This window comes from Jaculus jaculus, chromosome 5 (assembly GCF_020740685.1).
Source record: "Jaculus jaculus isolate mJacJac1 chromosome 5, mJacJac1.mat.Y.cur, whole genome shotgun sequence".
Lineage (NCBI taxonomy): Eukaryota > Metazoa > Chordata > Mammalia > Rodentia > Dipodidae > Jaculus > Jaculus jaculus.
Window position 1 is genome coordinate 30,166,635 of NC_059106.1, and position 25,954 is coordinate 30,192,588.

General features: G+C 39.4%; 2 protein-coding genes and 1 non-coding gene across 3 annotated transcripts in view; all 3 read left to right on the forward strand.

Annotated features, from left to right (window-relative positions):
• Positions 1–25,954, forward strand: part of Kiaa1217 (KIAA1217 ortholog) — an 815,686-nt gene that overhangs the window by 17,735 nt on the left and 771,997 nt on the right. The gene's annotated exons all lie outside the window — the stretch shown is intronic.
• The window catches only part of LOC101604473 (ubiquitin-fold modifier 1-like), a 200,193-nt gene that overhangs the window by 17,735 nt on the left and 156,504 nt on the right, over positions 1–25,954 (forward strand). The gene's annotated exons all lie outside the window — the stretch shown is intronic.
• LOC123461160 lies at positions 19,074–19,181 on the forward strand. Its single transcript, XR_006637476.1, has one exon. It is a non-coding gene; the product is annotated as a U6 spliceosomal RNA (small nuclear RNA).

Genomic DNA, 25,954 nt, shown 5'->3' on the forward strand with positions numbered 1-25,954 from the left:
TCTCTCATACACTGATAGTTGAAACATCAATTAATCCAGCCATTATGAAAATCAGTATGTAGGCCCCTCCAAATTTTAAAATGAAACTACCATATGATCCAGTTTTGCCATTTCTGAGTATATACCCAAAATGATTAAAGATATCTTACTGTAGATATACCTGTGTTTATCAGTATTCCAAATTATCACACTAAATTATCGTATCAGTTACTTTCTCATTCCTGGTAGAGGAAAAATACAGGATCTTCTCATTCTTACTCCTTTGGTGTTCAATCCAATGCTTGTTAAATCAATGAAGTGAATGAGATAGTAAAAATGAATGTTAGATTAAAAAATACAGTGAAACCAAAGACTATAGAGATTATAGTCCTAGGTCATTTTCAAGCAGCTTGGGGTCCCAACAGAACATATGAAGTAAATAAAGCTTGTTTTCACTTTTCATGTCTTAACTCTTCAGTGACATATACCTCATCATAAAAGTTATATTGATTTCAGTGTCTGTTTGATGTAGCTATAAGATTTTACACTTGTTTTATGATTCACCAATGATTCACCATGTAGCTTCAAATATATCTGAGAGAGTCAAAAGGAGAAGTAAGCAGATGACTAACATGTAAACTTGACAATTTCAGTTTTAAAATATATTCATTTTCTCTCACCTAAAACTATGCCATTAAAATTTAGGTAGAAGTAATTCCTTTTTAAATATTTTATTTGACAGAGAAAGAGGGGGAGAGAGTAAGAGAGAGAGAGAGAGAGAGAGAGAGAGAGAGAGGCACACCAGGGCCTCCATCCACTGCAAACAAACTCCAAATGCATGTGCCCCCTTGTGCATCTGGCTAATGTGGGTTCTGGGGAATCAAACCAGGGTCGTTTGGCTTTGCAGGCAAACACCTTAACAGTTAAGCCATCCCTTCAGCCCTAGGTAGAAGTAATTCTAAAGGAAGTAATCCTGTTTTCCAAATTTTAAACTTAAACTTGTCTTTGAAAGAAAAGTTTACATGACCCTTTCATTTTTATAGCATTTTATTTAAAAGTTAACTGTCATCCTCTGTTCACCAAAATGATAATTTAAAAGCCGTATCTTTTTAAAATATATAAATGGTTTTGTTTAAAAGAGAAACACTTTGCTCCAACCTGCAGGTTAACTGCTATATTTTTGACTTCCCAGTGGTAAGTCAGCAGACATTGAGGCGTAAATAATATGAATGGTGTGTTTGAATCTTGAAGGGCATTATATTTTTTCTTTTGAGGCAAGCTCAATAGACTGGCCTTTTCATGCAAGACAACAACAGAGATAGAGAGGAGGGAGGGAGAGAATTGGTGTGCCAGGGCCTCCATCCACTTCAGTCGAACTCCAGAAGTGTGTGCCCCCTTGTGTGCATGTGCAGCCTTGTACACTTGCATCACTGTGTCTGGTTTATGTGGGACCTAGTAAGCTGAAATGAGGCCTTAGGCTTCACAGGCAAGCACCTTAACTGCTAAGCCATCTCTCCAGCCCTTATTATTCTTTTTGTTCCTTAAATAAACTTTTGTGGAAACATTCTGACTAATGCTATATAAAAGAAAGGTATGGGCATGCTTCCTTTAGATAATACTATGTTATTAAAATATAAGAGGAGGGAAAGATCACGACATCAAAATAAAAGAGAGACTTATTGAGATGGGGAGGGGATATGATGGAGAATGGAATTTCAAAGGGGAAAAGGGGGGAGTGAGGGTATTACCATGGGATATTTTTTATAATCATGGAAAATGTTTAAAAAATTGAGAAAAAATAAAATAAGATTAAAAAAGTAAAAAAAAACTATATGACCATAATTTCATTTGTGTATGCCAAATGAAACAATACTATGCTCATGGCATTTGCAAACTTCCTTTTTATAAAATAAATGAACAATGCCTTCATTTAAATACATACAAAACAAAGCTCCTCTTTCCAACACAGGGTTAGAATTCTCTTTGCATTCTTGTGCGTAAATTTTGTAGTAGTTCAAAGTAGATGAAGTAATCAACACAGTTCTTTTTTTTTTTTTTACTGTTCATACTAAGTACACACAGTAGGTAAAATGAATTATAAAGTATCAGTTGAGACTTGAAGACAATATGTACGTGTAGTTTTCCTGTATTTGTAAGATGAACCTGCTCTGTGTTTCCTGGGAGAAAATTACATTGTTTGGACTTACCAAGTATTGTATTTATAATTAGCTCCTCCATCTGGAGACTCTGTCCCATGCCCACATCATCCTGGCTGAACTCACAGAAGGTTGTATGAGTTTATGATGTAAATTATGGGAAAGTTGATGCAGTTTACTGAAGCAGTCTCTTGCATCTGCAACCATTGGGTGCATTAAAAGATACTTAGATGCATATATCAACCAAGAAACACTTACATGACATTACCTATCAAAGACATCTTTAAAGAAACAGAATCTGAAAGGTGGATTTGTTAAGTAGAGCTTGAGTTGGACAGACGGCTCAGTGGTACAAGCTGGTGCATGCATCTGGAGTTTGTTTTCAGTGGCTGGAGGCCATGGTGAGCCCATTCTCTCACTCTCTCAAATAAATAAACAATTTTAAAAAATTAAGTGAAGCTCATCTTATTCCACAGAGAATTTTTTGTCTTTGCATCATTCATTGCTCGTTTAGGTCCTTTATGTTTTCATTGCATTTTAAGCTCTTCTAATTTAAGATGAGCTTTTATTTATCATCAGCCTTTGTGCTTGTTTCACTCATCTTTCAAAAATGCAGAGAAATTCATGCTATAACAAGCACATGAAAACTAATGCATTAATGTTAGAGACTCCTTCAACACTAACGCCTGGCCTGACTTTGATACTAACCCTCTCACCCCGGCCCAGCTTGCCCTGCTCTTCAGACTTTCTCTCTGAATAAGATCACTTCACTTGCTACCTCTGCTTTCTTCACTTCATTTTCTCCGTGTTTTCATGAACTCAAACATCATCTTAGAATTAAAAAAAATGTTTGATGGCATCTGTGCTAGTGGACTTTTAGATTAAAAAAAAGTTTTCCTCTAAACTAAGCCTGAGGGAAACTTCTTGAAGGACATTAGTTAATAATAGTAGAGATGATGTGTATGGAGCACTTATTGTGGTAAGTATCCCATCACAGGCAAGATTGTCTCACAGGTGCAGCATATCACTTTCTGGGGCAGGAATTCTGCCCCTGTGGACAACCGAAGGAAACAGACATAGGAAGTTGTCCAGTGGTTAGTTGAGGGAAATGAGTCACAGGAAGTTGCTGTCTGGATAGCTGAGGGAAATGAGGCATAGCACGTGCTTTTTGGATAACTAAAGGAAATAAGGCACAGGAAGCTGCCTTCTAGATAACTGAGGAAGCAAGGCACAGAAAGCTGTGGCCATATTTCTTATGTTCTCCCTAAGATTGTCCCAAACTGAAATAATTTAAACGTTTCTGCAATCATGCCAACTAAGGTTAGAATCCTGAAAAATCTAATTCTTTTGGGGGAGGGTGGGTCGGGTAGAGAAATTTCTTTCTCCTTTACATTTTACATGATTCCCATTAGAATTTAAGTCAGGACAATAAAGGTGAATACAAAATAGAGCAGAAATAAAGATGAGGGAAATGATCTTGAAATTGGGATACAAAATGTATGCTATCAATTCTCCGTCTTGTAGTGTGGGCTACAGAATTTGACGTGAGCTCAATTTGCATCCAATGCGAAAATGAAACATCATCATAATGGCGTCATGATTCACTTTATCCAAGATCTGAAAGCACACCAACTGCTGCCTCAAAGGACAGCTGGTCCTGACCCAGAACCTCAGAGCAGAGGTCGTGGTGCTTCCCTATGAGTCCCACAGAAAATACGTATCTCTTACAATTTAATGCATTTCCTAAATTTTGGAATTGTGTTTTCATGTCATAATTATTATGATCAGGCCTTCCACCTCATCAGCCTGAATGCTCTTTGTTTCCATGGTAGCCTGTGTGGTTTACCATTCAACAGGTATAGAATACACCTGTTTCCTCTTCCTCCCCACCTTCTGTACTTAACAGAGAATGTGGACACAGTAGTAAAATAAGTGACCCCTCTGACATGGCCCTTCATCTATTACATATTTGAGTACTTCAGAGCACAGTTTGCTTCTTATTTTTCTTCCTAAAGATATTTACGAGAGTGGTTTATAGGCAGCAGAAATATTCTGGGTAACTATTTGTTTCTAAGCAGATTTGTGCCAGAAGGAGATATTTTATGATTCAGGGTTTGTCTCATTTGCTTTTTCAATGTTTAATTACTTCTGATTGTTTAGATATAAATTACAAACTTAAATAGGCTTAAGATCACACTTGGTTTTGTTACTGATAAATCCTTTATCAGGAGAGAAGAGTGTGTGAGTAGAAAGACATTAAAGCCAGTCTGATATGGAATAAATTTTTAGAGATAGAAATCAAGGAAAAATGAAAAAAATTAAATGGGATATGTTCAGTGAAACAAGATAAATGATAAGGTTCCTTTTTGTTTGAAAGGACCAAGTTTACATTATATTCTGATAGCAATCTCAAAATTTATGTAAATAAATAACCAGTTAGTATTCTATAACAACAGATAAGTGTTCATAAGCTGGAAAGAGAGCAAGAGCAACAAAAGCAAGCAAAATACAAACTTTCTTCCAAAAATATTGTTATTTAGATAAAATGTGCATATAAAACAAGTGTTTGTATTTGCTGGTTTTTCAAAAAGTTAAACACAGACTTACTATATTCTTCTTAAAATAAATATTCAAACAGAAGCATGTGCACACGAGTTCATAACAGCACTGTTTCCAGTGGCTAAAGTATAGAAGCCCCTCAAATGTTGATCAATAGATAAACATATGAGCAGGTTTGGTCCACACAAATAATGGCATGTTGCTCAAACATAAAAAGAAGTGAGGTTAAGCCGGGCGTGGTAGTGCACGCCTTTAATCCCAGCACTAGGGATGCAGAGGTCGGAGGATCATTGTGAGTTCAAGGCCACCCTGAGACTCCATAGCGAATTCCAGGTCAGCCTGGGCTAGAGCGAGACCCTATCTTGAACCCCCCCCAAAAAAAAAACAAAAGAGGAAGTGAGGTGCTAACACATGCTGTGCTATGGTGAGTCTCAAAACTCAGCAACTGAAATGCCAACAGAAGCAGGCAGAGCATTCTACATATTGTGTGTTTTTTCTTATGTGAGTTGTTCAGCAAATAGGTAAATCAGTAGAGACCACATACAAAGTTGTGTCTGCTTGGAGGTGGGGCAAAGGGTGAATGAGGAGTAACAGCATAATGGGTAGAGGGCTTACTCTGGGCTGATGGGAGTACTTTGAAACTAAATAGGTTGGTGGCTGCATGACATTATAAATTTAGCAGATGCTCCAAATTTAGAATGGCTAATTATGTGTTATGTAAATTTCACCTCAATAAATTATTTAACACAGACATATAAGTATATAGATATATAAATGCCTGATTAAACAGCTCAGGGATTCAATTGTGTTAGCCTCCAGGACAGTAGAAGCAAGTGATGCTGAGACAGGGCAGTGTCATAGTCTTCGTGTCTAAAATTTGTCATCACAGTTAGTTTTAGCAGGCTCACTAGGCTTTTATATGTCTATGTATCTTATACTATCACATGTATATATAGACTATGATAAATAATAATGAAATGTTTAAGTCCTAGGGAAATATTGAGGGACAAACTAGAATATTGAGAGTCTTCAAGAAACCTCTTTTTCTTTTAAGTAAAACTATTAAAACTACTCGAGTTGAAATTTTTGAATTTTAGCTGAGCTGATTCAAGGGACAAGCTAGGGTTTGTTGACAACAGAATGCATTGGGATCCATAGGACAGTGTCACTGAGAGAACATTTTCAAAGTGGAGCAGAGGTAATAAGAATCCAAACCTGAACAATCTCACCACTTCCTTTCTGTACATTTTATTTTACTTATTTATTTATTTATGTATTTATTTATTTATTTCTTTGAGAGCGAGAGACAAGAGAAAGACAGATAGAGGGAGAGAGAGAGAATGGGCGCGCCAGGGCTTCCAGCCTCTGCAAACTAACTCCAGACGCGTGCGCCCCCTTGTGCATCTGGCTAACGTGGGACCTGGGGAACCGAGCCTCGAACCGGGGTCCTTAGGCTTCACAGGCAAGTGCTTAACCGCTAAGCCATCTCTCCAGCCCTGTACATTTCATTTTATCTGCTTCAGAGATGTTTCTTCTCTGTACTTTTTGAGTGAAGGGGCTGATGGGGTTGGAACTTCGGGCCTTGTGCATGCTAAGCAAGTCATCTATTAATAAACCATGTCCTCAGTTATGTTGGGTTAAACTACATGGGTATTGGAAACACTGCACAGTAGACCTACAGCTAGAATTACCTCCTGAGTGTGGTGATGCATTCCTTTAATCCCAGCACTCCTGAGGTAGGAAGATCTCTGTGAGTTTGAAGCCAGCCTGGGGCTACAGAGTGAGTTCCAGGTCAGCCTGGGCAAGAGTGAGACTGTACCTCAAGAAAACCCTCCCCCAAGGAAAAGAAAAAATAAGAATAATCTGTCTTGGAGTAGGCAAAAACAAAACAAAACAAAACAAAAACCTCTCCTGACTTTTATCTACAAAAAAGAAAAAAATGAGTGCAAGTATATTAACTGCCTTCAACTTAGAATTATTCCATAGCATTCATTCATAGGTCACCTGTGTAGAAGTGGGTCATGTTCCCTAAAGGATGAAAAAGTTTTTATTCTAGGTTTGTCTCAGAAAATTAAAGAGAAAAAGCACACATCCCACTGACACCTTCTTACCTTATCAAAGACCCTAAGAATATTTTTGCATTCATGGCAATAGTAATAGTTTCTGCCCACCTGATTCTGGCTTTTGTAGTCCTAAGTCCCATTTTTAAACCTATTAAAAATCATTTTTAGAATATGACATGTGAAGACTTCATAAAACACCTGGGAAATTAGCCAGTCTCCCTGAGTGAGTGTCCTTGAAAAGTCAGATGTAATTTCAAAAAAATATTTTAAGAGTCTGGGAATTTCCACTTAGCATAGGCTCCTGCATTATATCCTGACCACATCACATCCACCCAAGAAGTGTGACCACTGGGCAAAGTGGAAAACAGGTTAGGGTTTCTTGATCCCAGTAACAGTGTAATTTAATGTCTTCAAGCTTCACGCCTTCAGCAGATTACTCTGACAGATTCCAAGCTTTGAATATTGTGGGTAAAATGAAGAAGTGAGGCACTATGTCCTATTGAGGTCAGGGCTGCTCTTATAAACATTGCCTTTATTCCTTCATCTTCAAACTAGTGGTGAACTTGTGCTTTCATAGTTGGCACAAGCTATTCCTTTTTAGTGTGTATAAAGCCATAAATAACCCGCAGCCTAGGTTATATAAACCAACCCAAACTAACAAAGGGAGCTAAAGACGTTCTCTCGCATATATCCTAATGACTTTTCTCACTACCTTAGAGATACTTGCACAACCATGTTTATTGCTGCTCTATTCACAATAGCTAGGAAATAGAACCAGCCTAGATGTCCCTCAACAGATGAATGGATAATAAAGATGTAGTACATTTATAGAATGGAGTTTTATTCAGCAGTAAAGAAAAATGAAACTATGAAATTTTCAGGGAAATGGATGAATCTGGAAACGATTAACTAAGTGAGGTAACCCAGGCCTGGAAAGCTAAACGTCATGTATTCTCTCTTATATGTAGATCCTACCTACAAATTTATAGGTTTGCGTGAGAACTGAAACCAAAAATCGGTAGCAGAGGCCAGTAAGCTAGAAAAAGGCTATAAGGGAGGGAGAAGGAAGGACTTAAGGAAATTTATAGACTTGTGTGAGAACTGGAACCAAAAATTGGTAGCAGAGGCCAGTAAGCTAGAAAAAGGTTATAAGGGAGGGAGAAGGAAGGACTTAAGGGTATGGTATTGTATATATGTAAGTAGAAGAACAGATTACAGGGAGAGGAAAGGCCTAAGCAAGGCCAGGGAAGAGACTGAGTAAAAGAATAGTGGGTCATGGGTCAATCAAAATTCAAGATATTCTGAATAATACATATGAAAACCTACTTTTTGGAATAATGGCACATCCAGAAGCCATGGATTGTTACTAGAAAATTTTCAGTCCCAGGGATGGAATATCTTCTAGTGGGTTGTTGTCCAGGAAGGTCTCTGTTGCCTCCAAAACATTATAGGCTATTGCCAAGGCCCTTGGTTTCCCTTGAGATACAGATGGTAAGAGCCTTTTGGCTGAAGACTTCACATGCTTGGGCAGCAAGGTCACTGAGAAATCAAGCTGGTGCTGAGCTGAAAACTTTCTCCCTGTAGACCAGCCAACTGAAAGCTGAAAAAAGCTGCACTTCATGTAGCCCTATGGGAAACAGAGGTCATCAGTGGTGAAAACAGTGGATACTTGAATCCTCAAGTTTGTCCAGACAGGCCAAATGGCTAAACGAGTGCAATAGTGGCATGACCCTACTTTTAAAAATCACCCCCCCCCCGACACACACAAATGCTCTTTTCCACATTTATCTAGCTTTGTAACTGTTGTCTTGGCTTTGAGGTGGGTCGACCTTTGAAGTAACAGACCAGATGTGATACAATATATCTCATCTATTTGAGCTCATGAAAACCACCCAGACCAATGAGGAAACTTTTACCAATGAGGAGGCAGAGATTTGAAGAAAATAAGTACCTTCTTTTTAGTGACATCAAGTTTAGCCAGGATTTGAACTTCTCTGTGTAATATGAAGCCTTGACCTGTGCAAAATAGAAATCCAAGTTGGTCCTAATAAGGAAAATGATATATTTCATATGTTCATATCACAAGGGTAGAATCTGGCCTTGGATTTTGAACCTAACTTTCCCCCTTTCTCCCTTGAGTGTTCATGCTGTGCGTTGGCCTAGTCCCCAGGCTGGAGCCAAATAACCAGATCAGCTGTTAGTGTCGTCAGACAGCTGTTGTGTGGATTTCATTATGAACCTTCCAGCTGGGGATGGTTCACATGCCTGCCTCTTCTTAGCCTAACAGAGTTCTCACCTTAAATTAGACTTGGGGGGAGGGTCAATCAAATATCAAGGAGTCCATTCTGCTGGCCACAATGGCCACTCTGCTTCTTTAGTAGCATGTCACACCCTTTTGGGCTACTGATGCTGCAGCTGGTTCTGCTCCGGCGGCCTGTGCTGCCGTGCTTCCTGGTGACGGTCTGGCTTCTTACAGTTAGACTCCTGCTGTCACTGTGCGTGGCTTCTCCCAGCATCCATTAATGCGCTTGCTGCCAACAGTATTTCCTTTCCTCCCCTGATTACTTCATTATCTGCTATTCAGAGGCTGAGCCCAGGGAAAACAGAAAGCATTACCGTAGGAGAGCTTTGTATACAAATTTAAAAATTAGACCCAAACAAATGACATGTTGATCTGTCCTAAGGAGAAGCAGCACAGATCTGACTGCATGCAGCCGGTAGCTTCACTTAAAGATGCTCAGATGAGTTTTGCACATTTACCACTTCATTCTCATTTCTCAGAAGTTGGGGATGAGTCATTTCTAGCTGTTTTTAAAGTTATGCAAAAGAATGATTCTACATGTTCCAATGCTATTATAAACTAGTAGAATTTGAATTTTTCACCTAGTTGTATTTTGTTTTCAAGGATCCTTGTTCTTGGACATACTAACTTTTCAGTTGGCTGATATAAAAAATATTGAAATTTGAATGTGAAATGAATAGGTTGGTTGGCTTAAGCCTTCCTTATTATACTTCATAGAAGACTTGCAAATTTGGTTTTTGTTGAAATAGTAAAAAGTTACATCATTTAAATATTTAGCTTAACAGTATTTCTGTATGTGCATTTTTTATTTTATTTAAATTTTTCTTTTATAGTTTTACTTGTATTTAATTAGCGATCGGTCTTCTACATTCCTTATGTTTACCATTTAAATCATGCATTGTCTATCTTTTGGTACATTTCTGCTTTTGCTTTTCTATGCAAGAGAGTGGAAGTGGAAGTGAGAATAAGAGAGAGAGAACTGGCAGTCCAGGGGCTCCAGCCACTGTAATCAAACTCCAGATGCATGCACCACCTAGTGCACACTTGTGTCACCTGGGTTTGGCTTACATGGGACCTTAAGAGTTGAACATGGGGCCTTAGCCTCTTGGCAAACGCCTTACTGCTAAGCCATCTCTCCAGCCCTCTTTTGTTTTTTTTAAATTTTTTATTTTATTTAATATTTATTTGAGAGAGAAAGAGGCAAAGAGAGAGAGAGAGAGAGAGAGAGAGAGAATGGGCATGCCAGAACCTCTAGTTACTGCAAACAAACTTCAGATTACCTCAGCCCATTCTATGCAGTAGGACTGGGAACTGCAGCATTTAATAAAATAGTTTGACTTATGCAGAATCTTTCGTGATACTCTTCCAGTTCTAAACCAAAATTATAAGCAGCTATGTGCTAATAGGTGTGTATACCAACTATCCACCTTTGTGTCCTCTTGTTCTAAATGGTTTCATACCTCAAATATCAAGTTCAAGCTGATGTCATTTCTTTCTTTTTTCATTTTTTTATTAGTTTTATATTCGGCAAATACAGGCAGTTTGGTACCATTATTAGGCTCATCCATGTCTTACCCCCTCCCCATTTGCCCCTCCTTGTTCAGGTATATGGGTCATGAATTGTGGAGTTAGCCCACAGTTATTGGTACGATAAATGTCTCTGCATATCATGACCCAACATGTGACTCTGACATTCTTTTCACCCCCTCTTCCACAAAATTTCCTTGAGCCATGTTGGGTTCATTTTTGGTCTGCTTCAGTGATGAGGTGTTGGGGACCTCTGAGGCTCTGGCTCTCTCATTTGCTAGGAGTTGATTTTTCTCTGTGTTGGTCTCCTTCCCCCTTGTGCTGGTATCCAGTTCCTCAGGAAAACAGCACCCTTGCTTGTTTTGCCAATTTTCCTTAGTTTCAGCCAGGGCCCAATTGAGGTATGATGGGGTGGCTCTCTCCTTAGGATTTGCATCTATCTGAAAAAGAGAAGTAGATTCTCCACCGGAGAGTAATTTAGCACCAGGACAAATGAGATAACCCTTACTTTTTTTTATAGAGAGTTTCATAGGTATAGGCCCTCTTGTAGCCCATGATTGATGGTAGCTTGATATTAGAGAGTGGGCTTATGTTTGGATATGGTTCTGACTTGTTTTCCAGCTCCAGCTATGAGTCTTGTACCACTGAGGGGATCAGTTAGCCAAATCAAGAGCAGTTGGTTCCTCATCATGGCTGTCTGCCACTATTGCACTTGTGTGGGCATCACAACAGGTTATATGCTGCTAAGTAGGTTAGACCATGAGTTGCTTGGACAGAAATTGGTCATTTCCCCCAGTCACCCATGTAGCACCTTCTGGTACTAGGCATGCTGATTGTCTGGGGACTGGCTCTCCTGGCTTCCAGCCATGCTGCTCTATTTTATGTGTCAGCTGCATATGGAGTCTTCAGCAATAGGGTCTTACCACTAACCTTTGGTGGGTCATCAAGTACTCTGACAGAAATCTGTCATTCTTTTAGGAAACCTGGTAGGTTTCTCTGATCAAAAACTCACTGTGGATGATAGCCCCATGCTGGTAATGGGAGTTACAGGTCAGTGCCCACTAAGAAAATGAGGAAAAAGAGAACTAATATACAAGAGTTAGAGAGACAAGAGAGAGGGGGAGAGGGAAAGGGGGTAGGGAAGAAGTAGAAGATTTAGGTTAGACTTGATCCTACACTCTCCAGTGTCTTGTGGTTCAGGTGTTTCCTGTAAGGGCCTGGTGAAGGTTCAGGCATTTGGTCTGCCTTTTAGGAAGTAGAATTTTATGGCACCATTGCCGTTTGGGTCTAGATTAGTTTTTCCACCCCTTCAATGCCCTCCCCTCCTTCCCCATCCATCCTAGTGTCTAGCCCATGAGATGCTTGCTGGGTATGTAAAGTATCTTGGGTAGATTCAAGTTAGGTGCTATAGATGAGTGAGAGTATGTGGCAAATTTTTTTCTGTGATTGGGTAAGTTCACTGAGAATAATCTGTTCCAGGTTCAACCATTTTTCCTCAAATTTCTTTGTGTCATTTTTTCTTACTGCTGTATAGAATTCCATTGTGTAGATATACCACATCTTTGTTATCCATTCTTCTAGTGATGGACATCTGGATTGATTCCAGCTCATAGCTATTATGAATTGAGCTGCTACAAACATGGTTGAGCAAATTTCTCTGGCCTGTGGTTTGAAGGTTTTAGGGTAGAGGCCCAGTAAGGGAATAATTGGGTCTGTTGGTATCTCTATAGTCAGCTTTTTCAGGAGTCTCCATATTGCTTTACAAAGTTGTTGTACCATCCTGCATTCCCACCAACTGTCTATGAGTGTTCCTACTTCTCCACATCCTCGCCAGCATTTATTTTCTTTTGATTTTTTGATGTTTGCTATCCTTATTGGGGTAAGGTGGAATCTCATAGTTGTTTTAATTTGCATTTCTCTGATGATTAGGGATGTTGAACATTTTCTTCCTCTGTGAACTGCCTGTTTAGCTCTTTGCCCCATTTTGTGAGTGTGGTGTTTGACTTCTTACTGTTTAGATCTTTGAGTTCTTTGTGGATTCTAGAGATTAGGCCTCTATTCTGTGGGTAATCTATTGGCTTTGCTTATTGGATGCTTGTCTGTAAAGAAACTCTTCAGCTTCATGTGATCCCATTGGTTGAGTGACTGTTTAAGATCGTGAGCTACTGGGGTTTTGTTCAGGAAGTCTTTTTCCGTTCCTATATCATGGAAAGTACTTCCTAAATTTTCTTCCAGTAGTATTTGAGTTTCTGGTCTTATATTGAGGTCTTTGATCCATTTGTATTTGAGTGTAGTGCATGGTGAAATGTGTGGATCAAGTTTCAGTTTCCTGCATGTGGTTATCCAGTTTGTCCAGAACAATTTGTTGAAGATGCTGTCTTTTTTATAGCCTATATTGCTTGTGCCTTTGTCAGATATCAAGTAGCTATAGTTGCTTGACCCAAAGCCCGGGTCCTCAAGTCTATTCCATTGGTATATACTCCTGTTTTTATGCCAGTACCATGCTGTTTTTATTACCATGGCTTTGTAATATTGCTTTAGGTCAGATATGGTGATGCCACTAGAGGTATTTCTTTTGCTGAGGATATGTTTGGATATGTGAGGCCTTCTGCCTTTCCATATGACATTTGAGATCATAGTTTCTATCTCTGTGAAGAACACTTTATGGATTTTAATTGGACTTGCATTAAATCTATATATTGCCTTTGGTAGGATTATCATCTTCACAATATTAATTGTGCCTATCCAGGAGCATGGGAGTTCTTTCCATTTTCTCAAGTCCTCCTCAATTTCTTTTTTGAGTGTTTTTATATTTTTGTTGTACAGATCTTTCACTTCCTTGGTTAATGTTATTCCAAGGTATTTAAAAAAATTTTTTTTTGTTTACTTTAATTTTTTTTTATTTGAGAGCAACAGACAGAGAGAGAAAGAGGAAGATAGAGCGAGAGAATGGGCGCGCCAGGGCCTCCAGCCACTGCAAACGAACTCCAGACATGTGTGCCCCCTTGTGCATCTGGCTAACGTGGGTCCTGGGGAATTGAGCCTGGAATCGGTGTCCTTAGGCTTCACAGGCAAGCACTTAACCGCTAAGCCATCTCTCCAGCCCCCAAGGTATTTTTTTATTTTGTTGCTATTGAAAATGGGACTATGTCCCTTATTTCTTTCTCTGTATCTTTGTCATTTGCATATAGAAATGCTCCTGGGTTTTGTGCATTGATTTTGTATCCTGCTACTTTGCTATAGGAGTTAATCACCTTCAGGAGTTTTGGGATGGAGTCTCTTGGGTCTCTTACATGTACAATCATGTCATCAGTAAATAGAGCTAACTTAACTTCTTCCTTTCCAAGTTGTATCCCTTTTATTTCCTTCTCCTGTCTTATTTCTTGAGCTAGGACTTCCAGTACTATATTGGAAAGCAGAGGTGAGAGAGGACAACCCTATCTTGTTCCTGGTCTTAAAGGGAATTCCTCCAGTCTCTCTCCTCTTTGGGCCTTCGGAGCTTTGTATATTGCCTTTACTATGTTAAGATATGACCCAACCATGCCAATTCTCTCCAATGTTTTGATCATGAAGTGATGTATCTTGTCAAAGGCCTTTTCTGCATCTATCAAAATGATCATGTGGTTTTTATGTTTAACCTTGTTTTGTGGTGTATTACATTGACAGATTTCTTTATGTTGAACCACCCTTGTGTTCCTGGGATGAATCCTACTTGGTCAAGGTAGATAATACTTTTGATGTGTTGTTGGATTTGGTTTGTGAGGATTTTGTTCAGGATCTTTTCATCTAAGTTCATTAGGGAAATAGGCTGGTAGTTTTCTTGTGGCATCTCTGCCTGGTTTTGGAATTAGGGTGATGCTAACTCATAAAAGGAGTTGGGTAGCTTTCCCTTTTCTTCAAATGTGTGGCACAGTTTAAGGAAGATTGGTTTGAGTTCTTCCATGAAGGTTTGATAGAATTCAGCTGAGAAGCCATCTGGTCTTGGACTTTCCTTTTTGGGGAGGTTTTTTATTACTTTTTCAATCTCCATGAGTGTGATGGGTTCATTGAGGTGATTAATCTGCTCTGAGTTTAGCTTTGATAGATGGTATGTGTCCAGGAATTTATCCATCTCCTCCACATTATCCAGTTTTGTGGAGTAGAGATTTTTGAAATAAGTCCTGATGATTCTCCCAATTTCACTTATGTCTGTTGTGATTTCTCCTTTTTCATTTTGAATTTTGTTAACTTGAAGCTTCTCTTTTTTTGATTGATCAAATTGGCCAGGGGTTTGTCAATCGTGTTTAGTTTTTCAAAGAACAAGCTCTTTGTTGTGTCAATTGTCTTAATTGTTTCCTTGGTTTCCAATTCATTAATTTCTGCTCTGATTTTAATTATTTCCTTCCTTCTAGAGCTCTTTGGGTTGGGTTTTTCTTTTTTTTCCAGTGCCTTTAGGTGGATGGTTAGGTTGTTGATTTGGGATCTTTCTGTCCTTTTTATGAAGGCATTGAGTGCTATGAATTTTCCCCTGAGGACCACCTTCATTGTGTCCCATAAGTTTTGGTATGATGTGTTCTCATTGTCATTCAATTCCAGGAATTTTGCAATTTCCTTTTTTATTTCATCCACTATCCATTTATTGTTTAAAAGTATGCTCTTCAGTTTCCAGGTGCTGTTGGGGTTCTTGGTGGGTCTTTTGTTGTTGATTTCTAGCAATATAGCATTGTGATCTGATATCATGCAGGTAATTATGTCAATTTTCCTAAATATGTGGAGGCAGTCTTTGTGACTCAGTATATGGTCTATTTTAGAGAATGTTCCATGGGCTGCTGAGAAGAATGTGTAGTCTGTGGATTTGGGATGGGAAGCTCTGTAGATGTCCATTAGGTCTAAGTGATCTGTGGTTTTGTTGAGCTCTCTTACTTCCCTGTTGAGTTTCTGTTTGGATGATCCGTCTATTACTGATAATGGTGTGTTGAAGTCCCCAGCTATGATGGTGTTGGTAATTGTTTCTGTTTTATTGTCAAGTAGGTTTTGTTTTATGAACTGTGGTGCCCCTGTATTTACTGTATACAGATTTATGATTGTAATATCCTCTTGATGGATCATTCCCTTGATAAGTAGGAAGTAGCCTTCTTTGTCTTTTTTGATTATTTTTGGTTTGAAGTTTATTTTATCAGATAATAATGTAGCTACACCTGCTTGTTTCTTATTCCCATTTGCTTGGAATATTGTTTTCCACCCTTTCACCCTGAGGAGGTGTCTGTCCTTAGTGGTGAGGTGGGTTTCTTGAAGGCAACAGATTGAGGGGTCTAATTTTTTGATCCATCCTGTTAGCTTGTGTCTCTTTATGGGTGAATTAAGGCCATTAATATTTAGGGTAATGACTGTGAGATTTGATTTGATCCCTGCCATATTGTGATGGTAGATGTGTGTTGGTTGTTTTCATGGGCTTTGAAGTTTTGTGCCTACTCTGAATTTGGTTATTGTGATATGCTTCTTGTAGGCATTTGAGTTTGGTTATTTGTTTCTTCTCTGTGGAGAATTTCCTGAAATACTCTCTGTAGGTTTGGTTTTGTGTTCATATAATCATAAAGCTGAGTTTTGTCATGGAAAGTTTTTCTTTCACCATCTATTATGAGGGATACTTTTGCCGGGTAGAGTAGTTTGGGTTAGAAGCCATAGGTTCTTAGACTTTGGTGAGTTTCATTCCAGGCCCTTCTAGCTTTCAGGGTTTCCATTGAGACGTCTGAGGTAATTCTGATGAGGTCACCTTTGAAAGTGTGTGCTGTTTTTCCCGAGCTGCTTTTAGGATTTTCTCTTTGGTGTCAATGTTTAGAGTCTTAATGATAATATGTCTTGGAGAGTTTCTCCTTTGGTCCAGTCTGTTTGGAGTTCTGTTGGCTTCTTGTATCTTTATTGGCCTTTCTTTTAAGAGACTTGGGAAGTTTTCTTCACTTATTTTGTTAAATAATTTCTCCATACCTTTGGTTTGAAGTTCTTCTCCTTCTGGTATTCCAGTGATTGTGATATTAGGACGTTTAAGTGTATCCCACAATTCCCTCATGTTCTGTTCACTGGAACTTTTGAACTTACTGAAATTTTTGAACTCTTGAACTGTTTCTTCCATCTTGTCTTCCAGATCAGAGTTTCTATCCTCCACTTGGCTGACTCTATTCTTGAGAGCCTCTCGAGAGTTTTGGATTTGTTCGATTAAGTTTGCATTTTCTACTACTTTTCTATGTATTATTTCCATCACTCTGTTAAGCTCCCTTTTCACATCATTTTCTGATTTTCTTGATGATTCTTGGAATTCATCCTTGCATTTCTTTATGTCTTCATTAAGTATGGCCAGCTGATTTTAATTAAGGTCCTCTTTTTTTTTGTTCACTCACCCTGAAAGTCTTAACTTTCTTTGAACTCCTTCCCATCTCTTTATCAATTTATTCTAGCTTAGTGATGGTAGCATCCACAAGATTATCGGTCCTTTGTTGCTTTCGTGCAAGTTCTACCAGTAGGTTGGTCAGGGTTGCATTGCTCATAGTTTCAATATGATGTTCTCATCCTAATGACTCCTGTAAATTTTGGTTAGATGTATTCATTTTAGGACTGGGTGATCTAACTGGATTTTCTTGCATTTGATTTTTCATGTTATTTCTTTTGTGCTGTGGTCTTCCCATGAAAGTGTATGGGTAGGTAGGTGGGTGGATCAGCTTAGGCTCTAGCGCAATGGGAATCTGAGGCAGCCTGGGGCAGTTGCCAAGCAGCCTGGGCTTTGGCTTCCACTTGCCAAAGCTGCGCATCTACTGCCTGAGAGGGGTGCCAAAGTTTCCTGAATACTCAAGAAGTAATGCACCAAAGCTGCCTGCATTCAAGCTTAGAGGGGGACTGAGGTACCAAGCTCTGAAGCTGCCCCAACTCTGGCTAGGAACACTGGGACCAGAAACAGTCTGTGCTCCCCTGCCACTGTAGAATGGGGGATGGCCTGTGTGACAGACAGGTAGGGGATGGCACCTGAGCTGGCACAACTGAGAGACACAGTCTGGGCTTGTGTGGCAGTTGTTGTGGGACTGGGCTCACTGAATGTGCAGTGGCAGGAGCAGTAATGTGGGCAAGTGTGCAGAACAGTTTAAGCTTCTGCACACAGGGATCGATTGGCATGTGATTGGTGTGCAATTGGAGCATGGTGTCTGTGGCGGCAGGAGCAGAGGCCGCAGCAGCAGGGCACGGTGGCTATTTGGTGGGAGGGGTGGTCTACCCGCCCAAGGGGATCCACGATTCCCCTTCCCCCCACCTTCTGTGCTCTCCCACTGACAAGACCCAGAAAACTCTTAATGTCTTGCCTTTCTTGCCCCAGGATTTACATCGCAGCTAGGCGGTCACCATCTTGGCTGGAAGTCTTCTGATGTCATTTCTTAATTTATAATATCACACTTTAAGATTTTATGTTCTTTTCCCCCTAACTCAAAAGATGAGTATTCTGCGTGGAAAGAAAATGACAATTTGCAATTTCTTCCTTCATGCTACACTTCGAAAGATTTCCAGGAATATTTCTCTACTGGCCTTTTCTATTATTAAACTAAACTTAGTCTTCACTGGTTTTTTTAATGTTCTTACGTGCTCTTAACTTCACCTTTAAAATTTTTCTCAATGTTTAGTTTTTCTGTAGTACCAATCTGGTAAAATTCCTTGGATTTAGTTGAGAGTAAGACTAGTTTATTTGTAAAAGACAAGTCCAATACATTTCTTATTATTTACTCTTTGTTCTTCAGACAGGATCTGTGATGGTTTGATTCAGGTATCCCCCATAAACTTAAGTGTTCTGAATGCTAGGTTCCCAGATGATGTACATTTGGGAATTAATGCCTCTTGGAGGGAGTATATTGTTGGGGGCGGGCTTATGGGTGTTATAGCCAGTTTCCCCTGGCCAGTGTTTGGCATGGTCTCCTGTTCCTGTTGTGTCCACCCTCTGCTCATGCCATTGTTTCCCCCTGCCATTATGGAACTTCCCCTCGAATCCATAAGCCAAAATAAGTCCTTTTTTCCCCAAACCTGGTCTTGGTCAGGTGACCTCTTCCAGCAATGTGGACCTAACTGCAACAGGGTCTCATTGTACATCCCAAAGTAGCATTATACTCATGTTCCTCCTGCCTCAGCCTCCCAGGTGCTGGAATTATGGATATGACCGACCACATAAAGTTAATATTTCAGTATTTTAAAATTTTCTTATAGTTTCTTTTTGTAATTTTTAAATTCATTTTATTTTATTTATTTGAGAGAAAGAGGGAGAGAAAGAAAGAAAGAGAGAGAGAGAGAATGGGCATGGCAGGGCATTCAACCACTGTAAATGAACTCCAGATGCATGTGCTACCTTGTGCATCTGGCTTACATGGGTCCTGGGGAATTGAACCTGGGACTTTTGGCTTTGCAGGCAAATGCCTTAACTGTTAAACCATCCCTCCAGCCCTTAAATTTTTTTTTTTTTTTAGTTTCTTAAATTATAAGCAGGTGTTCACTTCGGTAGCACACATACTGAAGTTGGAAGCATACAGAGAAAAATTAGCATGGCCTCTGCCCAAGGATGGCACACAAATTCATGAAGTGTTCCATATTTTAAAATACTTATAAGCAAAGTACAACTAATACATGGAGATCTTGAAAACTAAAGAAAAGTATAAAATGGCTTATAGTTTTAATCCAGCAAAACTACAGATATTTAAAAAAAGTCCCTACAATTGTAATTTTGGGATATTTAATTCCATTCTTTCTTGTAGGCTAATTTTTAAAACTTTGATCATTATGAATTCGTTGATATTTTTGTTCTTCTTCAGTTAATGTTATTAGTATTTCTTTTTAAAAATACATTTTATTTTTATAACAATTTTTATATTGACCACAAAATGTAGAGGAAGGTGCGGAGATTTCCCACGTAACGTGTTGTAGTTATCTTCATGATGTGGGGATAAAACACCAGACCAAAACCAGCTGATGGGAGGAAAGGTTTTATTTTGGCTTATAGTCTCAAGGGGAAGCTTCATTATGGCAGGGGAACACATGGCATGAGCAGAGGCTGCACATTACAATCTTGCCACAAAAGGTAGAAAACAGCAAGAGAGTGAGCCCATCTGTGACAAGGGGAAGCTGGCTATAACATCCCTAAGTCCACCCCCTCCCAAAACATACCTCCAGAAGGTCTCTTCCTCCAAAATTGCCACCAGCTAGGAACTAAGCATTCAAAACACATAAGTTTGGGGGAGACATCTGATTCAAACCACCAAAACCCTGTTGGCCACTTTTCTCTCTCAGCACCTTTCCAGCACTAAAGCTGGCTTTCATCTTAGTTTCAGTTTGTTTTCTGAGTGTACTGCAATCACAGCCAAGGGTGTCTTCAGTAGTGGAGTGTTACCCTCTATTTCTGGTGGGGAAACAAGAGTCTTTACATGTAAGTAATAAAAATAAACCAACATTATTATAATATTAACTGAATGGAAACATGCCAATTCAATGGGCATATTAATAGTGGCATACATCTCACCCAGCCAACCCTCCACCTCTTCCTCCTCATCTTCATCTTCCTTCTCCTTTTCCTCTTTTTCTTTCTTATTTTCCAGTTTGTTCATCTCTGAGCCTGTTGGTCTAACAGGACCTTTCTTTCCTGCCTCACTTTTTTCCTTGGCATGGTGATCAGCAATATCCTTTTCATGGCCCTCCCTTAGCTTACCTGCTTTCTGTTCATGCGGTGGCTTACCTTGGCTGACTGCTGCAGCCACATCTCACCCAATGGGTAGGTCTGCTGTTCACTTTTGATCTTCAGGTGATGTTCAGAGAAAAAATAGGAAGAAAGCCGATAGTGGTCTTTTAGGAGCTTTGGAATCCTTTTTTATTTCTTATCACCTTTGGGGGGACATAGATTTTCATCCCTCTATCGTAGTGAGCTTTGTCATTTTTGGCCATGTCTTCAAACTTCAACTTCTCCTTTGCACACCTGGTTTCCCATTTCTCAGAGCCCAACTTGGAGAATTCTGAGAAGGTGCTTCTTGCGCTTGTCCTGGCCAGTCTGCACAAACAAGGCATCATGGATATCTTGCCCTGCAGCTTGTTGGGGCTTCCTTTATCCATGGCAGTAGAGCAGTGTCCATCTGGCATGTGTTTCTTTTCCTGAGTCCAAATCGAGCCGGAACAAAATTTCTTAACTGTACAATACTCAGATGTGGTCGGGTATTCCGTTGCCTCTTTTTGTTTGCTATTTAAGAAGTTCTTCCCTACTTGAGAGCAGACATTTAGGTTTAGACTTTTACATTTAAATCTATATACACTTGCTCACAAAGCTTGCTGGCCCAGGTTTGATTCCCCAGTATCCATGTAAAGCCATATGCACAAAGTGGTACATATGTCTGGAGTTTACAGTGGCAAGAGGTCATGTGCCCATACTTTTTCTTTTCTTCTATTTTTTAAAAAATATTTTTTAAATTTATTTTTATTGACAACTTCCATAAATGTAAACAATATCCCATGGTAATTCCCTCCTTTCCCTCACTTTCCCTCTTGAAATTCCATTCTCCATCATATCCCCTCCCTCTCTCAATCAGTCTCTCTTTCATTTTCATGTCATGATCTTCTTCTATTATGATGGTCTTGTGTAGGTAGGGCCAGGCACTGTGAGGTCATGGATATCCAGGCCATTTTGTATCTGTAAGAGTACATTGTAAGGAGTCCTATCCTTCCCTTGGCTCTTACATTCTTTCTGTTACCTCTTCCACAGTGTACCCTGAGCCTTGGAAGGTGTGACAGAGGATTTCAGTGCTCTTTCACTTCTTCTCAGCATCATGGTGCTTTCTGAGACATCCAAGTAGAGAGTGGTTGGTTTCCCCCATAACATACGTGTCACTATTGCACCCGTTGGCTCATTTGCCCTGGCTGGACAAATATAAGGCTTGCAGTGTCCACTGTTGAGTATCTTCACTGGTGATTTCTCTTTCTCCTATTGAACTGCGTGCAGTGTAGCTTTTGCCTTGAAGCCTAAGAATGTGGAGTCTTCAGCAATAGGGTCTTTCCATCTTTTCCTGGTGGAAAACCGAGGGCCTCAGCAATGGCCTGTAATGTTTTGGGGGTATCAGGGACCTCCCTGGCCAACAACTCACTGGAAGGTATCCTATCCCCTGGCACAGAAAACTTTCTAATAACAATGTATGGCTTCTGTGTGATCCACTGTCAAAAAAAGTAGGTTTCTATATGACTTATTGATATCCTCTTAGATTTTGATTGGCCCTCCCTCTACGTTTCCTTTACTCAATCTCTCCCCCTGACCTCACTTAGGCCTTTCACAACCATTAATCTGTTCTTCTACTTACATATATACAATACCATCTTCTTAAGACTCCTTCCCTCCCTTTCTATTTCCTTTATAAGCCCTTTCTGGCTTACTGGCCTTTGCTACTGAGTTGTATTCCTACTCACATAGAAGTCCAATCATGTGTAGCTAGGATTCACATATGAGAGAGAACATGTGGCATTTGGCTTTCTGGGCCTAGGTTTCCGCACTAAATATAATCCTTTCCATATTTTATTTTTATTTATTCATTTGAAAGAGAAAAAGAGAGAAAATGGGCATGCCAGGGCCTCTAGCCACTACAAACAAACTTCATGCACCACCTTGTGCATCTGGCTTACATGGGTTCTGGGGAATCAAACTTGGGTCTTTTGGCTTTGCAGGCAAGCACCTTCACCATTAAGCCATCCCTCCAGCCCTCTTTCTTTTTTCCCTCCCTCTCTCCCTTCCCTTCTTTCCTTCCTTCCTTCCTTCTTCCTTCTTCCTTCCTTTCATCCCTCTCTCCCTTCCTCCCTCTCTCCCTTTGTTCCTTTCTTTCTTCCTTTCTCTCTCTCTCATAAAGTAAATTAAAATAAAATTTAAAAGGCAGGTGTGGTGGCACACACCTTTAATCCCAGCACTCTGGAAGCAGAGGTAGGAGGACTGCAGTGAGTTTGAGGCCATCCTGAGACTACATAGTGAATTCCAGGTCAGCCTGGGCTAGAGTGAGACCTTGCCTTAAAAAAACTAAAAAATAGAAATAAAAAAATAAATAAAAATAAAATAATGAATCTCATCCTTTGTTGTGGTGTGTGTAGTTGGTGAGTATGTAGATATGTGAATCCCATTTTCTTGCTGTATGGGCATTAGTCGCAGCTCTGTCTGTCAAGGAGTCCCGCTTTCCCCTGGTCACCACTGCCACATTAGCAGTAAGCAGGTCATGGTTGAGAGGCTCAGTGTGTGCACCTGGGCTTTGCTTCATTTTCTGCCACTAAGCCTGAGCGATGCTATAGTAAGTCATTACTGCAGCTTCATGGCAATCTAAGTGCTGTGGAAGTCATTTTCCTCTTTCTTTTTCTCTAGCGGTCTCTTTGCCATTCTTCCTTTGCTCTTCCATACATATGTTAGATTCAGCCAAATGCTGTGAGAGGTGTTTCCGAGATTTGTTTTGAATTCTGTTCAATTCAGAGATCATTGTAAGAACTGAGCTCTATAAAAATGAGGGTTCTGACCCACAGGCGTGACATTTCTCTTTATTTGAATCTTTAAGGTGTATCCAAAGAATTTTACAATTTTTTCATGCATGTCTTACATTTAATTTGTTTGATATGTTAATTACTGGATTTTATGTACTGAAGGCAGATAGAATTTTTCAAATTCTACCAGTACTATATTAGCATTTCAAAGGAATTTAGCCTTTTGTTTTTGTTTCTTTTTCCTGGTCCCTTCCCTCCCCTCCTGCTCCCAGGAGTGAATCGCTTTTCTGATAGTTTAATCTTGAATTTAGCACAATTATTTTTGAAACAAGTGCTCTCTCTTTCAATACATGTGTTATTTTTCATTCTGTTTTAGTTACTATAATTGCAAAAATTAAAATGATTTCTATTTATGAGAATACTATCATTCTCATGGTGATTATTGTATTTATTTAGTTTTTTGCTAAGAACCTGATCAGTCTCAACATCTAATGGTAGTTATTTTCTAGTAAAGTATCTCCATGTTTTTAACTCATTGGTCGTGAAGAATAAATAGTGGAAATTTACAAAACAAACAAACAAACAAACCACTTTTGACTACAAGTTTATAAGGAATGTTTGTCTTCTAGTGGGTGTATAAAACATTAATTTGCAGGTGTGGCTATTGAACATATGTTGTCCTAGCATAAGAAAGGCATGTAAAATGTCTATAAAACCCTTAAATCATAAACTTTTCCCTTTTGTACAGTACATATGGTCTTGTTTACCATTTATTATTATAGTCAAGATACTGGAAAAGAAACAGTTTGGGTTGTGTTTTCCCAGTGCAGTTTACCTTATTTACTTTTCAGTATTTTATTTATTTATTCAAAATTTTAATGTATATATCTAAGTGTTCAAAATAATGTTAAAATATACACACACATGTTAGGAAAGTCCTTAACACAATGTACTGTTACTACCTATAATCGTGGACCTTTCAACTTGTTCTTTGCTATTTTGTGTCCTTTGATATACATCTCCCCAACTCCTCTATATGCCCTGACCTTGTAAGCATTGCCTTATCACCTATCCCTATATATTTATTTGATTTTTAAACATTACACATAAATGAACTCATGCCATACTTTACCTCTCATCTAACTTATTTTGTTTAGTATAATGTCCTTGGTGTTAATGTCTTCATCCACTGGTTCATTGTAGCAGTTACCTTTTTGTTGCTGGAACACACACGACTAGGAGAAGCTGATGGAAGGAAAGGGTTTATTTCAGCCTACAGTTTTGAGGGGTAGTTTCATCATGGCAGGGAAAGTATGACAGAGCAGACACCTGAGGGTCACATCTTACTATATCAGCTGGGAAGAAGCAACAAGAGTGAGCTCTCGGTATCACTTCTCCATAGCAGCAGAAAGGAAGCAATCTATGTTATGGGCTTAGAGCTGGGTTATATTTCCCCAAATCCCCCGGGGACATATCTTCTCCAACAAAGTTCTACCTCACAAAGGTTTCTCTGCCTGAGCATTATTCACAAGCACATGAGGCTGTGGGTGACATTTTACATTCAAATCACCACACCTATTGATGAGTACTTGGGTTGTTTTCACATCTTGAGAATTACAAATAATGCTACAGTGAACATGGGAGTGTAGACATCTTTGTGAGATGGTGATGTCATTTGTATGTATCCAGAAGACGGTTGTAGTGGACAGCATCACATTGCTGGGATGAACTTCCAAACCAGGCACAGTTACAGAGGAAGGGATTTATTGAAGACAGAACTTCTATAATGGCAGAACAAGTTGATTCCCCTTTCACAGGTCCAAGCACAGACAGAAAAGCCAAAAGCCACACCAGTACCATAAGCAAGTACACTTAGGAACTTCAGGCAAAGCGCCAGCACTTTGCATATGTTTAGACTCGAATTCCAAATTCACCCCTTAGGGCTGAACACTAGAATCCATCCATTGACACATCCTCCAGCCGGGTGGCTACAGATCTAAATTATAAACTTTAATGAAACCCTGAATATATTGGGGGCCATCCATTCAAACTACTACAAGGTTTTAATTATTCAGTTGGTAGTTATATGTTTAATTTCTTAGTATCCACCATCCATCCTGTTTTCAAGAATGGCTGTTCCAATCTGTCTTCCCACCAACAGTGAAGTAGGCTTCTCCTTATGTCCTGACCAGAGTTGTTATCTCATATTTCTATTTGGGGGTGGGTAGATAGTTACTGGGTTTGAAATCCAGTGCTGTGTATGCTAAGCACATGTTCTGTCAGTGAGCTGTGCCCTAGCCCCTCTCTGTTCTTTTTCTAAGCATGTTCCCTGCCACCAACCTATACCCCAGCTCCTTTCTGAATGTTGATAATATCCACTAAGGTGGATAATTTTAGAATTCATTAAAAAATTCCTTAGGTTTAAAATTTTATGAGACTCTCTCTTAATGTTTATTTTCTGTTCATTAAGTTGCTTGGAAAATGTTATCCTATTAATTTCTAATCTTGTTTGTTTTATCGGTTCTAGGATGTATTGTCCTCATAGATTTTCATTCATTGCCCATCATCCATGCATTGGTTATTTTATTGGTGCATTTTCTCTGTGGGATGTGTATTTTTACAACATCATTTATTTGGCCTTTGCTCTGGAAGTCAAGGACTTTGTCTATTATGAATTGATTTTCTGCATGCCTACTGATTTTACTTCACTCACTACACTGCCCTATGTCACACCTTATTTCAACCAACTTAATATACTCTTATTGTGCTCAAAAATTGGGCCTGGGTGCCGAGTATGGTGGCTCATACTTTTAATCCCAGCACTCGGGAGGCAGTGGTAGGAGGATTGCCGTGAGTTTGAGGCCTCCCTGAGACTCCATAGTGAA